The sequence below is a fragment of the Marmota marmota genome, unplaced genomic scaffold (genome assembly GCF_001458135.2).
Source record: "Marmota marmota marmota unplaced genomic scaffold, marMar, whole genome shotgun sequence".
In the NCBI taxonomy this organism is placed as follows: domain Eukaryota; kingdom Metazoa; phylum Chordata; class Mammalia; order Rodentia; family Sciuridae; genus Marmota; species Marmota marmota.
Window position 1 is genome coordinate 2,866,637 of NW_026000077.1, and position 18,683 is coordinate 2,885,319.

Consider the following 18,683-nt stretch of genomic DNA (forward strand, 5'->3'; position numbering starts at 1 on the left):
TTTTTTTTTTTTTTTTTTTTTTTTTGCGCTTTTTGTTTTTTGGTACCTGGAATTGAACCCGGGGCACTTAACCGCTGAACCACATCCTCAGCCCTTTTTGTATTTTATTTAGAAGCAGGGTCTAGCTGAGTTCCTTAGGGAATCATTAGGTTGCTGAGGCTGGTTTTGAACCTGATATCCTCCTGTCTCTGCCTCCCAAGTGACCAGGATTACAGTCATGCGCCACCGCACCAGTGCACACTATGTTTAAATGTTAGCAGACTCTTGGCCTTGAACCTAACAATGTTTTTATTTAGTCAACCCTAGCCTATCTTGCTGATACCCTCCAGCAGCCACTTTAATCAACCTTCAATCAATAACTCTCTCCTTTCTCTTAGAAAATAATTATGAATGAAAAAGATACATTTTCAGGTGGAAAAAGAAGTTGAGGGGATTTATCACTTATGGCCCCTACTTAAGTAGGAGGCTAGTACAAGTAATGAGAAACTCCTTGTGGGTTGAGTTTTTGAAAGTCTGAATTAAATAACCCAGGGAATGGAAAGCTGGAGAGAATAAGATTGTCAAGAGGTGCCAACAGCCCTGAATTTGAGAGGTATAATCATCCTTAACAAATTCTTCTCTCCACCATATACTATGTCCATTTTTCTCTATTTCCACCCTATGTGTACCCAACAATAGGCAACAATAGGCAGCTAAGAAGAAATATGTATTAACTAAGGGGCATGAAGGCAAAAAAAGAAAATAACTAGATTCTGAAACAACAGGTCCATTGATCTTTTAGACATTTTATAGCAAAGGAGGTTAACAGCAGACAGCTGTTAGCATGAGGAGCTGTAGATGTGAAATGTTCGTTGCCCTGTGATAAGAGCTGATAATAAAGAGAAGCAAAAAGAATGACTGCAAATTAAAACCTAGCATGTGTAATTCAGCAAGATTCTGTCTCAAAATAAAAAGGGTTGAGGATATAACACAGTAGTTAAGCTCTTGCTAAAATGAGTGAGGCCCTGGGGTTCAATCCCCAGTATGTCAAAAGGTGTGTGTGTGTGGGGGGGGGGATGACTTTTATATTTTTAAGGGAAAAGAGAAAAATCTATAAACATTGTATGCAGTCCACAAAGCCTAAAATATTTACTATCTGGTCCTACAAAGAGTTTACTGAACATTGCATAAAATTGATTTTTCACTAAACCAAACAGAAATGATTCTTCATAATGATATATGTTCACATAAGGCAAGGCTTTGGTCTGCATGTGCACATGTGTGCTTTAAACTTGCATACAACTAGGTTCTCTTTTCTCTTGTGCCAGAAGGAGGCAGAGAATTATAATGGCCCAGTGGAGTCTCAGCTCATAACCATGAAGACCCAAATTCCATGGCTGCCTAGATCCAGTAAACTGCTTATTTACTGTTTTCTTTAGGAGGTCATTTGAATTCTGCACTAACAGACTTATCAGTTATGAATGGATTATGAAAGGTCATCTTCTCTAACTCCAGCTGTACTAGCTGAGCAGGGAACAGTGGAGGCACTGCAACTCTTTGGAAAAGACATTAAATTTCAAAAAGTATCAGTACAGAGCAGATGAAACAAAATGTATCATGTCTACCCTGGTCTAATGGTTCACCAATGACCACTAACCACATAATCATGGCCAAACTTGACCCTGTAAAAGAAGCCATACTCACGAATAGGCAAAGAACAAGTATATCCCATTTAAGGAGGTTCCATAACTTGAGGGCAACCAAGCTGAACAATCAGAAAATGGGACCTGTTGTCTTATATTCTCTCCTACTAAGGCAAAACTAATTGAGGAGGCAGCAGAGGAAGAAGGCAGCAGAGGCTACAGCAATGAAGCAGAGGTGAATATTGAGTTTAAAAAAAACACGAGAGAGAATGGGATCCTAATTAGAATAAGTTATACTCCATGTAATTATAATATGTCAAAATACACCTCTACTGTCATGTATATATAAAAAGAACAAATTTTTTAAAAATGGACTCAGAACTCTTATAAAAATGCAATTACAAATAAACATAATTTCTATAGTATAAAAATTAAAAGACCTGGAAAAAGGAATGACAACTCTTTAGAAGAAAATTAGTAGCCAGGAAAATCAAACTTTAAGACGTAACCACTGAAGACTCTAAAGCACAGGGAACAAAAATTGAAAATGATATTATATCAAACAAAGAAGCTTCTGCACTAAGAACAGAGCAGGGAGGAAGAACATGAGAAGAAGATTACCATTAAACAGGGATGAGAGGTGGGAGGGAAAGGGAGAGAGAAGGGAAATTGCATGGAAATGGAAGGAGACCCTCACTGTTATACAAAATTACATGTAAGAGGAAGTGAGGGGAAAGGGGAAAAAAAAACAAGAGAGAGAAATGAATTACAGTAGATGGGGTCGAGAGAGAAGATGGGAGGGGAGGGGAGAGGAGGGGAAGGGGGATAGTAGAGGATAGGAAGGGCAACAGAATATAACAGGCACAAGTATGGCAGTATGTAAAAATGTGGATGTGTAACCGATATGATTCTGCAATCTGTATATGGGGTAAAAATGGGAGAGTTCATAATCCACTTGAATCAAATATATGAAATATGATATGTCAAGAGCTTTGTAATGTTTTGAACAACTAATATTAAAAAAAATAAATTAAAAAAAAGAAGCTTCTGCACAGCAAAGTAAACAAAAGGGTGAACAGTCCTCATAGTGAATAAAGTATTTGCAAACCAACAATCTGACAAGGAAGTAATATTCAGAATAAATGAGGAACTCAACAGTTAAGAATAACAACAACAACAACAATCATCCAATTTTAAAAGGGGCAAATAAGGGCTGAGGATGCAGCTTTGTGGTACAATGCTCTTCCAGCATGAACAAAGCCCCAAATTATCTAAAGGAAATTAGCATATGAAATAAGGTTCAATATATCAATCAACCAGGAAATACAAATCAAAGCCACAATGAGTTACCTCACTCCAGTTGAGAATGGCAATTATCAAAAATACAAAAAATAACAATGCTTGTAAGGTAAAACAGAAAGGGGAACACTTTCATACACATGAGTGGGAATGTAGATTAGTATAGTCATTATAGAAAACAGAATGGAGGTTCCTCAAAAGCCACAAATAACTACCTTACCGTCTACTTATCCAATTCTGGAAATATCCTACTAAGGAAATGAAATCATTAGTAAAAGAGATACCCGTACTCCCATATTTATTGTGGCACTATTCACAATACCCAACATACAGGATCAAAATGTCCCTCAAGGACTTGGGTTGTGGCTCAGTGGTAGAGTGCTTGCCTGGCATGTGTGAGGCCCTGGGTTCGATCCTCAGCACCACATACAAATAAACAAGTAAAGTAAAAAAATCCACTGGTAGCCCCCCCCCCCCAAAGAAAGTCCCTCAATAGATTAATGGGTAAAATTGTAGTGACATGGATGAAACTGGGGGATCTATGTCAAGTGAAATAAGAAATAAGGCAGGCACTCATTTGTGAAAGCTGCAAAAATCATTCTCTTCTTAGAAAAGAATGGAATAGTGATCACTACAAACTAGAAAGGGAAGAGGGTAGAACCAATAATGGAGACTGAAATACACTTAGTAGGAGAAATGAGTTCTGGTGTTCTACAGCACATTAGAATGAGTATAGTCTACAACAATATATAATATCAAAATACCAAGAAGAAACTGAAAGTTCCCAGTAAACAGAAATGATAAATCTTTTGAGGAAATGGAAACACTAATTACCCTGTTTTGATCATTACACACTGTACAAAATATACCAAATTATAGTACTGTACCCCACAAATATGAACAAGGGTAATGCATCAACTAAAAACATATGTAAGTCAGTGGTAAAGTGCTTGCCTGGCATGGGCCCTGGGTTCAATCCGCAGACACACCACACAGACAAACACATAAAACTGGCCAAAAAGGATCTGACCCCAAAGCTGAATCAATAAATGAAAATTTTTAACTTAGAAAAAGAATCTGCTTTACTATGTCCACAAAACTATAATGATGCACCTTCGTCATAGTATTATGGTTTGAATATGAGGTATTCCCCCAAAGCTCCTATGTTAATGAAGGAACATTTAGGTAAAGTAATTAAATTACTAGAGCTGTGATCTAATCAGTGGATTGACCCATTTGCTGGGTTAATAATTTGAATGGACTAACTGGGTAGTAACTGCAGGCAGGTGGGGCTGTCCTGGAGAAAGTAGGTCACTGGGGCATGTCTTTGGAGTCTATATTTTGTACCTGTTGTCTCATATTCTCTCTGCTTTCTGGCTACCATGAGGTAAGCAGCATTCCTTCTCCATGCCCTTCTGTTAGTCAGCAAAGAAAATCTGACTAACAAGGGAAAAATTCTAAAAATTGAAGATTTTACTACATGGCTACTATGGCACACACTTGTAGTTTTAGTACTCAGGAAGCTACAAGCTAAAGGAAGAATCATTAGAGACCACCAGTTCAAGATTAGTCTAGGTAACAAAGTGAGACCCTTTCTCCAAAACAAGATTTTTCTGACTGCATACATATGGACATAATTCAATAACTCTTTTTTTTTTCTTTCTTTCTTTCTTTCTTTCTTTTTTGGGTACCAGGGATTGAACTCAGGGGACCTCAACCACTGAGCCACATCTTCAGCTCTATCTTGTATTTTATTTAAAGACAGGGTCTCACTAAGTTGCTTAGTGCCTTCCCGTTGCTGAGACTGACTTTGAACTTTCAATCCTCCTATCTCAGTCTCCCCAGCCACTGGGATTACAGGCATGCGCCACTGTGCCCAGCAATATCAATAACTTAAAAAAAAAAAATGATGAGCTAAGAAACTGAACAGATACTTCAAAGAAAAACAATTGATCAACAAACATAAAAAAATGTTCATCATCTCTAGCAATTAGAGAAATGGAAATCAAAACTAAGATTTTATCTCACTCCAGTCAGAATGGCAATCATCAAGAATACAAACAGGGGCTGGGGATGTGGCTCAAGCGGTAGCGCACTCGCCTGGCATGCATGCGGCCCGGGTTCGATCCTCAGCACCACATACAAACAAAGATGTTGTGTCCGCCGAAAACTAGAAAATAAATATTGAAAAAATTCTCTCTCTCTCTCTCTCTAACTCTCTCTTTAAAAAAAAAAAAGAATACAAACAGGGGCTGGGGTTGTGACTCAGTGGTAGAGTGCTCGCCTAGCATGCATGAGGCACTGGGTTCAATCCTTAGCACCACACAGAAATAAAATAAAGATACTGTATCTACCTAAAACTAAAAAATAAATATTAAAAAAATACAAGCAAAAGTAAGTGTTGGTGAAGATGTGGAGAAAAAGTTACACTCATACATTGCTGGTGGGACTGCAAATTGGTGAAACCACTATGGAAAGCAGCATGGAGATTCCTCAGAAAACTCTGAATGGAACCACCATTTGACCCAGCTATCCCACTTCTCTGTTTATACCCAAAGGACTTAAAAAAATCAACATATAACAGTGACACAGCCACATCAATGTTTACATTGATGCAGCTCAATTCACAAAAGCTAAACTATGGAACCAACCTAGCTAGATGGCTTTCAATAAATGAGTGGAAAAATATACACAATAGAATATTATTCAGCTTTAAAGAAGAAAGAAATTATGGATTTGCAGGCAAATGGACAGAACTAGAGAATATCATGCTAAGAGAAATAAGCCAATAACACAAAACCAAAGGCCAAATGTTTTCTCTGATAAGCGGACTGCTGATCCATAGTGGGGCTGGGGATAGGGAAGAATGAAGGAACTTTGGTTTTAGAGGGGGGAGTGAGGAGAGGGTTGGGGCTGTGGGGATGAGAAGGATAATAGAATAAGACAGACATTATTACCCTATCTATACCCTATCTATATACACGTATGATTACACTACTGTTCTGTTTCTGCACCATGTACAGCCAGAGGAAAGAGAAGTTGTGCTCCATTTGTGTACAATATGTCAAAATGCATTTTACTGTCATGCATAACTAATTAGAACAAATTAAAAAAAAATAAGATGACCTGCTGGGTTGAGATATATCTCATAAGTCCACTGCCTGCCCACCACTACCACAACAACAACAAAAAATAAGTACCTTCACTGAAAACTGTCAACTCAATGAAGTAAAATAATTGACAATTAGGAAAAAAATATTATGGTTCAAACATGAAATATTTTCTTTTAAATTTTAAGGACTACCAAAACAGAAAACATTTTCTAACATGGTATACATTATCTTATTTCACAATAAAATAGTTCAAAACAGCCAGACACCATGGTGCATGCCTGTAATCCCAGCTTCTTAGGAGGCTGAGACACAAGGATGGCAAATTCGAGGCCAGCCTGGGTAATTTAGTGAGGTTGTCTCAAAACAAAAAAATACAGGACTAGGGATATAGCTCAGTAGTAGAGCAACCCTAAGCTCAATCCCCAATATGTGAGGTAGAGAGGGGGAAGTAGTTCAAAACAAATTATATAAGAAAATATTTGGCCTCTGTCGTTCTAATAAAAATTATTTAGAGTCTGGGCATAGTGGCACACACATAATCTCAGCTACTCAGAAGGCTGAGGCTGGAGGATTGTGAGTTAACACAGCAAGACCCTATGTCATAAAAGTTCTGGGGATATAATGTAGCTTAGTAGCAGAGTATTTGCCTAGCAAGCTATACACAAAAATAACAAAAATTTTTATAATGATAAAAATATCAATTATGAGGAAGATATGATTAAAACCATATGTGCACCTAATAATTCACCTTCAAACCTATGTAAGGAAAAATCTGGTGAAATAAAAGGGAAACAGAAAAACAAAATAGCATGGAGATAAACAAAATAAAACAGAAAAGCAGAGACTCATCACCTGCAGGAAAATTAAATGGTCTAATAAATGTATACATATAATCTTGTTTTATTGCACTCACGGTGAATTAAAGGTTTGTGGCAACCCTGTATCAAGAAAGTCTATCAATGCCATCTTTCCAACACACGTACTTAACATCATGTCTGTCACATTTTCCTAAATTTTCACAGTATGTCAACTTTTTCATTAGTATTACATCTTTTATGATGACCTGTGACCAGTGATTTTTAAATATCACTATTATAATTGCTTTTGGGGCACCACAAACCACACTCATAAGATGGTGACTTTAATCAATTTTGTGTGATATGATCATTGCAGCCCCAGTCTCACTTTCTCCTTGGGCGTCCTTATTCCTTGAGACACAATAATACTGAAATTAGAGCAAATAAAAATCCTACAATGGCCTTGAAGTGTTCAAATGAAATGAAGAGTTACCCTTTAAGTCCCACTTAAAAGATCAAGCCTATGAAGGCATTTTGAAAGCTGAGATAGATCAAAAGCTGGGGCTCCTTGTGCCAAACAGTTAGTCAAGTTGTGGAGACATATGAAAAGTTCATGAAGGAAATGAAAGTGCTACTCCAGTGAACACCCAAATGATAGGAAAGCAAAACAGCCTTGTTTTATCACTGATACAGAGAAAGGTTTAGCAATCTGCATAGAAGATCAAACGAGACACAACATTCTCTTAAGTCAGGCCTAATCCAGAGAAAAGCCCTAAATCTCTTCAATTTTATGAGGGCTGAGAGAGGTGATGAAACTGCAAAAGAAAAGTTGAAAATAGCACAGGTTGGTTAATGAGACTTACGAAAAGAAACTGTCTCTGTAACATAAAAGTACAAGGTGAAACAGCACCAAGTGCTGATTTAGAATTTACAGTAAGTTATCCAGAAGATCTGGCTATGATAATTGATGAAAGTGGATATGCTAAACAAAAGATTTGCAATTTAGGCACAATTCTACAGAAAGAAGACACTATCTAGGACTTTCATAGCTAGAGGAAAAGTCAATAGAACAGGCTGACTCTCTTATTATGGGCTATTGGCACTGGTAAGTTTAAAGTGAAGCCAATCTTCACTTACCACTGCAAAAATCCTAGGGCATTTAAAACTCATATTAAATCTACACTACCTGTACTCTAAACGAACAACAAAATCTGGATAACAATACATCTCTTTACAGCATGATTTACTAAATAATAAATCCACTGTTGAAACTATTGAGTGGGGCTGGGGATGTGGCTCAAGCGGTAGCGCGCTCGCCTGGCATGCATGCGGCCCGGGTTCGATCCTCAGCACCACATACAAAGATGTTGTGTCCACCGAAAACTAAAAAATAAATATTAAAATTCTCTCTCTCTCTCTCTCTCTCTCTCTCTCTCTCTCTCTCTCTCTCTCTCACTCTCTTAAAAAGAAAAAGAAAAGAAAGAAACTATTGAGTAAAAAAGATTCTTCTCACAGTATTACTGCTCAATGACAAAGTGCCTGATTACTCAAGACCTCCAATGGAGATATGAGATTAAGGTTAGTTTCATGCCTACTAACACAACATCCATTCTGCAGTTCATGGATAAAGAAGTAACTTTTAGGGCCGGGGATGTGGCTCAAGCGGCAGCGCGCTCGCCTGGCATGCGTGCGGCCCGGGTTCGATCCTCAGCACCACATACGAACAAAGATGTTGTGTCTGCCAAGAACTAAAAAATAAATATTAAAATTAAAAAAAAGAAAAAAGAAGTAACTTTTACTTTAAAGTTTTGCTATTTTTTTAAAGAGGATATTTTGTAAGGTTATAGCTTCCATAGGTAATAATTCCTTTGAACTAACAGGGCAACGTATATCAAAACCTTTCTGGGGGGGCTGGGGTTGTGGCTCAGTGGTTGAGCACTTGCCCAGCATGTGCAAGACCCTGGGTTCGATCCTCAGCACCACATAAAAATAAATAAATAAAATAAAGGTATTGTGTCCATCTACAACTAAAAAATAAAAAAGAAACATTAAAAAAAAAAAACCCTCTGGAAAGACCTCATCATTCTGATGCCACTAAGAATATCTGTGATTCATGTGGGGAGGTCAAAATAAAATTATCAAGAGTTTGGAAGGCGATAATGCATGCCTGTGATCCCAGCAGCTTGGGAGGCTGAGACAGGAGGATCTTGAGTTCAAAGCCAACATCAGCAAGGTGCTAAGCAAATCAGTGAGACCCTGCCTCTAAATAAAATACAAAATAGGGCTGGGGATGTGGCTCAGTGGTCAAGTGCTGGAGTTCAATGCCTAGTACCAAAAAAAAAAAAAGAGTTTGGAAAAAGTTGTTTCTGACACTCATGGATGTCTTTGGTTCAGGACTTCAGCAGAAGATGTAACATTAGATGTGGTAGACATACCAAGAAAAGTAGAATTAGAAGTGGAATCTGAAAATGTACCTCAAATGCTGCAAATTCTTGATAAAACCTGAATGGATGAGGAATTGCTTCTCATGGGTGAACAAAGAAAGTGGTTTCTTGAGCTGGACGCAGTGGCACACAAAGTAATCCCAGCATCTCGGGAGGCTGAGGTAAGAAGATCACAAGTTCAAAGCCAGCCTCAAATTAGTGAGACCCTGTCTCAAAATAAAAAATAAAAAGGGCTGGGAATGTAGCTCAGCAGTTAAGCACCCCTGGGTTCAAGCCCCAGTACCAAAAGAAAAAGAAAAAAGGAAAATTTTTCTTGAGATAGAACACAGCCCTCATGAAGATGCTATGAATATTACTGGAAGGACAACAAAGGATTTTGAATATTATTCAACTTAATAAAGTAGCAACAGGGATTGAGAGAACTAACTACTTTTTTGTTTTTTTAAGGTGGTATCTTGTCAAGTGTGGTGGCACATGCCTATATGAGGCAGGAGGATCACAAATTCAAGGCCACAATAGGCAACACAGCATACTCAAAAAAAGGGGACTAGAGATATAGCTCAGTGGTAAAGAAACCCTGGATCCAGTCCCCAGAACCACAAAAAGATGGCGTATCACTATGTTGCCCGTGCTGTTCTCAAATTCATGGGGTCAAATAGTCCTCCTGACTCCAATTTATTTATTATTTTTACAGTGCAGGGGACTGAACCCATGGCCTCCCACATGCTAGGTAAGCCTCTATAACTGAGCTACACTTCTAGCCCCTGACTCTGATTTTAAAAGAAGTTGCATTGTGGGTAAAATGCTATCAAAAAATACCACATTATCAAGAAATTTTTCATGAAAAAGTCAAATGAAGTGACAAACTTCATTGTATAAGAAAATACTATAGCCACTCAATTCATCAATTCAGCAATCGCCACCAGAAGACTCGGCAAGCATCAACATTGAGGAAAAAGACTCTACCAGGAAAGAGATTACAATTTGTTGAAGTTTCAAATAGTCATTTGTACTTTTACTAACAATAAATGGTGTGTAGGGGGAGGGGTGTCCATGAGTATTTTGTTTTTGTCTTTTGGGGTGGTGCTGAGGATTGAACCCAAGGCTTCATGCATGCGAAGTAAGTGTTCTACCACTCAATTACATTCTCAACCTAATAAAGTATCATTTAATAAAGCATACACTGTGGGGTTTTTTGTTGATTTTCATTTTTTAGGTATAATACTATCACAAACTTAAGACTACAGTATAATGTAAACTTATTTGCACTGGGAAAAAAAAAAAAACCAAAAAACTGTCTGACCCAGTTTATTGCAACATTTGCTTCACCACAGTGGTCCAGAATAAAACTAACACTCTCTGAGGTATGCCTGCAATGAAGTATTAAATAAGACGAAAAAGGATCAGAAAAATATTTTAAGAACTAATGGCCAGTTTTCCCAAACAATAAAAACTATAACCCAAGAATGTAAGATTCTCAATAATCCCTGAAGATAACATCTCTACATAAAAGCATGCAAAAGCACATCATAATCAAATTGCTAAAAAACCAGTAACAAAATATCTTAAAAGCAGAAGGAAAAAATAGATATGTGACATACTTAAACATAAAGAACAGTAACAGCAGAACTTTCATAAGAAACTGTAAGAGCCAGAAGTTAATGCAATGACATCTTTTTAAAAGTAAAAGCATCTGGGTACTTTGATACATGTCCATAATCCCAACTACTCAGGAGGTTTAGGCAGAAGGATCATAAGTTTAAGGCCAGTCTGTGCAAGTTAGTGAGACTCTAACTCAAAAAACAAAAAGGGTTAATAATGCACCTCAGTGGTGAAATACCCCTAGATTCAATCTCCTATACCCTGCCCTCGGACCCAAAAAAGAAACAGTGAAAGCAGACAGACCCAGGAAAAAATATCAACCAAAAGTAAAAATGAGTGAAAATTAAATAAAAAGAGATTGCAAGTATACAACTAATACATTAAACATAAAGAAACAATACATTTAACTATGACAAAGAAAAAATATGAAAATAGTTACCTAGAAATAAACAGAAATCTAGAAATAAAAATAGCTAAATAGTAACAGGAAAATCATTCAAATGAAGGGAAGCTATGACAAAAATAAAATGACTTCTCAGTATACTTTTCAAATGAGGTAAAAAAGAAAATGCAACAGGTATGGATAACTTAAAGAGTTATTTATATATTCCTAGAATAGAAAACATACATTCTTTGGTATGTCTGTGAACATTTAGCAAAATGTATCCTTGTCTTTAGCTACCAAAAACAAGCAAGAAAAACTTCTCCCAGGGGCTGGGGTTGTGGCTCAGTGGTAGAGTGCTCACCTAGCATGCATGAGGCCCTGGGTTTGATCCTCAGTATAACATAAAAATAAAATTAAAAATATTGTGTCCACCTAAAAATAAAAAAATAAATACTTAAAAAAAGAAAAACTTCTCCCAATTCAAAGGGTACCAAATTTTATAGTGCACGTATTGGTTATATATATAAACAATTTAAATTTTACAAAATAAAAAGTTTATTACATATTGTTATGGCTTAAATGTGAGGTGTCCCCCAAAAGCTTATGTGTGACAATACAAGAAGGTTTAGAGACCAAATGATGGGGTTAAGAGAACCTTAACCCATTCAGCCCAGTGGCACACACCTGTAATCCCAACGGTTCAGGAGGCTGAGACAGGAAAATCCAGAATGGAGAATTCAAAGCCAGCCTCAGCAATAGTGAGGCACTAAGCAACTGAGTGAGACCTTGTCTATAAATAAAATTCAAAATAGGGCGGGGGGTGTCCAATCCCTGGTACCCACTAAAAAAAAAAAACAGAGAACTTTAACCAAATCAGTGGATTAATGCCCTAATAGGGATTAACTGAGTGGTAACTGTAGGCAAGTAGTACATGGCTGGAGGTAGGTTCCTAGGGGCATGCCTTTGGGGTTTATATTTTGTTCTTTTTGAACAGAGATATCTCTCTCTCTCTCTCTCTGTCATTCCTGATCATCATGTCCTAAGCTACTTTCCTCCACCATACACTTCCACCATTATGTCCTGCCTCACCTCAGCCATATATGAACTGAGACTTCTGAAACTGTGAGCCAACATAAAATTTTCCTCCTCTAATTGTTCTTGTCAGATCTTTTGGTCCCAGCAGTGAAAAAGTGGACTAAAACATAACAAAAGAAAAATCAATTTTAATTTGGAAATCCAAATTAAAATAACAACCTATCTTGAAAAAAATGGAGCAAAAACAGCTGGGCATGGTGGCACTTGCCTACAGTTCCAATAGGAGGATCACAAAGTTCGAGGCCAGTCTGGGCACCTTAGCAAAATCCTGTCTCGAATAAAATTAAACCAGGTGCAGGGGCACACACCTGTAATCCCAGCGGCTGAGACAGGAGGATAGCAAGTTCAAAGCCAGCCTCAGCAAAAGCAAGGTACTAAGCAACTCAGTGAGATAATTTTACCAAACTGAAGTTTCTTTAGTTACTCCAAGTAGTAAAACGTCAATACAAACTAAAAGTTACAAATGAAAGTTATAATTATATCTAAACCAACCACTAAGAAACTATTCAAAACACTAGATTAAAACTATACAAAAACTAAAGATGGACTCTTAAAAAAAAGTTTAGATAATTCACATAAAGAAAAGAGAAATAGAAATAAAGGCATCCTTAAGCTATAACACAACCATAACTTTAAATATACCTACATACCTTAAATATCTCTAAATACACAAATTAAAAGACTGACACAGTGGAAAAAATAAAAACATGCCCCCAAATCTTCTATCTACAAGAAACTCATTTCAAACATGAAATCAGTTCACTGAAAGTAAAAGGATGGAAAAAGACATATCATGACCATTAATCCCACTCCCCCACCACCTCCCTTTTGAAACAGTCTTACTATGCTGCTCAGACCAGGTTTCAACTCCTGGGCTCAAGCAATCTTCCTGCCTCAACCTACTGAGTAGTTGGGACTACAGTCGTGTACCACAAAACCCAGGGCTTGTTATTTTTTAAAAAGGACAAATTTTGGAAAGGTAGTAGCAGCAGTTCTGTATACCCTTCCCTAAGGAGATGATAAAAACTGATTAAAAATATTTTTTTAAAAAACTATAACAAATGGGCTGGGGATGTGGCTTAAGTGGTAACGCGCTCGCCTGGCATGTGCAGGGTGCTGGGTTCGATCCTCAGCACCACATAAAATAAAAATTAAAAAAATAACAACTATTTAAAATATGTAGAAATTGACCTAAGGACACACAGCAAATTGTGAACTATTTAGTCAGGGAAAAACTACTAAATCTTGGTAAACACAAGTAAGGTCTATGGCACTTGAGCTAAGACCCACGCTCTCTCCCTCCCCATCAACTCAACACAGTGACAGCAACTCCAGTCAAAAAGATTTCCCCCTCCAGCTCCAAGTCAAGGGCTAAGACACCTTCTCCAAGGAGATATGGGCTACAGGCATTTCTTATCCCACCTAGCTCTGGAATGCAAATGCTAAATTCAAAGCAGTGTGTACCCAGAAATCACAAGCTCCCTTCTTCTAACCAATACCAACTCCTAGAGCAAAGATAGCCAAAAAATGTTGGATCCATGCCAGGAGAGGCAAGTCAATGAGACCAAATACTACTGAACCCAACAAACTGCTCATGTCACCCCCAAAAAGTAGATCACTGTTTCCAGCAACAACTTTGAAGCAGAGGCTCAAAGACTTAATTTTCCAGGAGAAAATGAGGACTATAAGAATAAAGAGCTGGAACAGAATGATGGATAAATTCAAGCCTAAGGGCACTCTTAAAAACAGGAAATTTGGATGGCAAATCATTAAAAGAAAGATGATAGCTCCATAAGAATAGCAAGCTAAACAATGGGGCAAACTACTTTACAAGAGAGAACCAAAAAGATCTCTAAAGAGTTCTGCTAGGGTCAGAAGAAACCTAAAACTAACCTCAAAACCTATGGGGGGTGGAGGAAGGATCAATCACAACAGTCTGTGGAAAAACTTCTGTCCCAATGAACTGTTAAAAACAGAGTAATCAAAACAATTAATAGAGCCTAACAGCTAGGTATGATACCAACAGGGAGAGAGTTTAATAGAGATAAGAGAAACAGTCAAGGAGAACCCTGACAAAAACCATTATATCTCAGGTAATTATATCATTTTTCATTATAGCTCGTGCTCAAGACAATGCCCTCTGTGGAGACATGAGACTTCCACACTGTAGTGGACAACAGCTTCACAGGTATATGGGGGGGAGAGGGAAGCAATAAATATGAAATAATCAATAATGGGAACCATTTCTATGGGAAATAATGAAAATGTTCTAAAACTGACTGTGACAATAGTGCACAATTCGGTGAACATACAACTACCAAAACATATACTTCAAATGTCTGAAATATGGTTTGTGAATTATGTCAATTCAATTATGTCAGAGGGGGAATGGGGTGAGTTGGTTGTAGTTCTGGAACTCAAACTCAGGGATTTGCGGATGCTATGCAGGCACTATACCACAGAGCTACCACATACCTACCTTCCAACTGTTTTTTTGTAGGTGGTTTTTTGGTAGGTTTTTGTTTGATACTGGGAATTAGAACTCAAGGGCACTTTACAACTGATCTATATCCCCAGGGTGCCTATCTACCTAGACAGGGTCTCACTATGCCACCAAGGCTGGCCTCAAACTTGCAACACACCCAAAGGTTTTTGATTCCCAAAGGTTTTTTCACTGCCTGCTTGCTTGTTTTGTTTTTGCAGTGCTAGAGATCAAACCCAGAGTCCTATGCGTAGTAGGTTAAGTGTTCAATCATTGAGCTATATATATACCCACAGTTCTAAGCATTTTTTTCTTTTTAAAAGTGGCTGGGGGGGTGGGGGCTGGGGTTGTGGCTCAGTGGTGGAGCGCTCACCTAGCACATGCATGGCCCTGGGTTCGATCCTCAGCACCACATAAATATAAATAAAGAAAATAAAGATATTGTGTCCAACTACAATCAAAAAACAAATATTTTAAAAAAAAGTGGCTATATTAGGGCTGGGGTAGAGTGGTAGAGTGCTTGTCTAGCATGTGTGAGGCACTGGGTTCGATCCCCAGCACCACATATAAATAAGCGAATAAAACAAACGTCCATCAACAACTAAAAAAAATATTTTAAGAAAAAAGAAGTGGCTATATTAATATCAGATTAAATAGGCTTCAAAGTAGTATTTCCATTTACATAAAAAAATGACTTTAGGAGCTGGAGGTATAGTTCAGTGGGAGAGTGCTCGCCTAATATGCACAAGGCCCTGGATTTTATCTCTAGTACACATACCCTCCCCAAAAAAAAGACTTTATTTGCTCTGACATTGGGTCAATTCTCATTATTCAGAGTAGTTAGGTAGTATAAAGTTGATGCAAACAATAAATTAGTAAATTCTAAATAATGCTCCTGGGGAAATATAGGATTAGGTTTCTACAAGCCTCTGGTCACAATATTTTCATTCATCAATATTGCTAGTTCATTAACGTGGAATTCACAGCCTAAGTACTGGAACTTAAAGCCTGAATGAAACTTCTCTAAGTTATCTTCCCCATAAAAGCATACATTTGGTGCTTTTAAGGACACAAGAGGGCATTTAGGGCATTTAGGCGTTTCAGTTGGGGGTCATTTTAAATAGTGAAATCACCAACAAAAGGCACTAAAGAGGATACTTGTTTACAATGAAAGAGTTGAAAACAGGCAGAGCAGTGCCTTCTTCAACCTCAGCTGGAAATACAGTAACTGCCAGGCAAGTCAAATTTTTTGCCACTCTACCCAAGTTTATGAATGACTCTAAAAGTAAAGCAATTATTTATACTACGGTTACAAATGAATTTTATTCAGTGAATTCTACAATGAAGAATTCACAAACAGTCAAAACTGATTCTTAAATATATGATAAAAAATATCTCAAATACATGATTTTAAAATCACTTTTTAGAGCATTTCTTACTGTGTTATAATATATATAAAACAATATTTGCCTTTTTAAGATGGGATCTTGCTAAGTCATTTATGTTAGCCTCGAACTCCTGGACTCAAAGCAATCCTCCTGCCTCAGCCTCTAACTGAGCCTCTGCCACCAAATCCAGGTGGTAATGATTAGATGCTTGCAAAACATTGTGGCTCTTTTAAAATGGCTATGTGGACTTAAAAGAGCCACAATGTTTTGCAAGCATCTAATCATTACCACCTTTTCCAAAACTTTTCATCATCCCAAACAGAAATGCAACAATTCAACATTCCTTCCAACCTCCTGGCACTGTAATCTAAAATCAACTTTCCATCTCTATGAATGTGCCTATTGTGAATGTTTCATTATCAGTGTAGACACTAAAATATTTGCCCACTTGTGTCTGGCTTAATTTACTTATATTTCCAAGGTTCATTCACGTTGCAGCATGTTTCAGAATTTCATTTCATTTTATGGGCAAATAATATTCCATTTTAGGTACATAACATTATTTTATCACTTCATCTGCTGATGGACACTTAGGCTATATACACCTTTTGGTTAGTAAATAATGCTGCAATTAACACTGATTGGTATCACTGAATCAATGTTTTCAACTTTTGGATATGAAAGATTATAGGAATGGAATTAATAAGCTACATATTAGTACTACATTTAACTTTCTGAAGAATCACTATTCCTACCAGCAATATATAAAGGTTCTAATTTCCCTACATCCTTTCCAACATTTGCCACTTTTTAAAATTAATTCTTTATTTACAAACATTTATTTCCACAAATATGGAACACTTTGTGAATTTGCATGTCATCCCTGTGCAGGGGCCATGCTAATTTTCTCTGTATCATTCCAATTTTAGTGTATTTGCTGCCTAAGCAAGCACTACCAGTTTTGTTACTGAGAATTGAACTCAGAGAGCCCAACTACTGAGCCACATCCCCAGTCCTTTTTTGTATTTATTTAGAGACAGGGTGTCACTGAATTGTCTTTGAACTCATGATCCTCCTGCCTCAGCCATCACACTGGGTGCCAGTTTTATCCTACTTGGCATAAAATGGTATCTGTCTTCCTTTCCCCATCCTTCCCTCCTTCTTCTCCTCCCTTTCTTCTCCTTCCACCCCTCCCTTTTTACTTTCCCCTCCAGTGCTGGAAATCAAACCCAGGGCTCTGCACTCTATCACTGAGCTATATTCCCACCCAGGGCTACGTTTCTCTTCATGACAAAGAATCCTGGGCATCTTTTCACGAGCTTTTTTGGGGAGTGGGGGTACTGAGTATTGAACTCAGGGGCAGTCGACTACTGAGCGACATCCCCAGTCCTATTTTGTATTTTATTTAGAGGCAGGATCTCACTGAGTTGCTTAGCGCCTCGCCTTTGCTAAGGCTGACTCTCAAACTCCTCCTGCCTCAGCCTCCCAAGCTACTGGGATTACAGCCTACGCCACCATGCAGCCTTCATGTGCACTTTTTTGGTCATGTATATATCTTCTTTACAGAACTGTCTATTCAGATATTTGGCCAACTTTTTAATTTGGTTATCTGTCTTTATTATTAGTTTGTTAAGAGTTTTTTAAACATTCGGGATACTACATCCTCATCTGATATAGGACTTACAAATATTTCCTCACACTTCATAGGTTATCTTTTTACTTTCCTTTAATGCACCAAAGTTTTTTATTTTGATGAAATTCAATTTATCTATTTTTTTTCCTTTTGTTGCTCATATTTAAGAATGCATCTCCAATCTCAAGTTCATGAAGATATACTATTTTTTTCTGAGCTTTGATTTCAGTTTTTATTTTTAGGTTGTTGATCCATCGTTTTTCGGGGGGTGGGGGGAGCCTACTGGGAATTCAACTAAAGGGTACTCAACCACTGAACCACAGTCCCAACCCTATTTTGTATTTTATTTTTAGAGATAGGGTCTCACAGACTTGCTTAGCACCTCGCCATTGCTGAGGCTGGCTTTGAACTCATGACCCTCAAGAGCCATTGGGATTACAGGAGTGCACACCACCACTGGCTTATTGATCCATCTTAAATTAATTTTTGCATATGCATGGGAAAGGCCCAACTTCATTGTTTTGTACTTGAATATTCAATTGTTCCAACACCATTTCTTTGAAGAGACTATTCTTTCCAACAATGAATGGATTTAACATACTTGTAGAAAATCATTTAGATATACTAAAAGACAAAATGAACTATTAACACATGCTACCTATTGGGGAGACAGGAGCTAGATGAGAACAAGGAGTGGGAAGGAGGATTTTCACTATGTAATTTTGTGGACTTAATTAATTTTTGAGCCAATATAAAAGTACTACTTACTCAAAAGCTAAAATAAATGTAAAATTCTAAAATATATTTACTAGGCAAGGCCAGG

At 37.5% G+C, this 18,683-nt stretch overlaps 1 non-coding gene across 1 annotated transcript; it reads right to left on the reverse strand.

Annotated features, from left to right (window-relative positions):
* Nucleotides 1-17,073: 17,073 nt before the first annotated feature.
* LOC125620202 lies at nucleotides 17,074-17,176 on the reverse strand. The gene has a single exon (XR_007351799.1). It is a non-coding gene; the product is annotated as a U6 spliceosomal RNA (small nuclear RNA).
* Nucleotides 17,177-18,683: the final 1,507 nt, after the last annotated feature.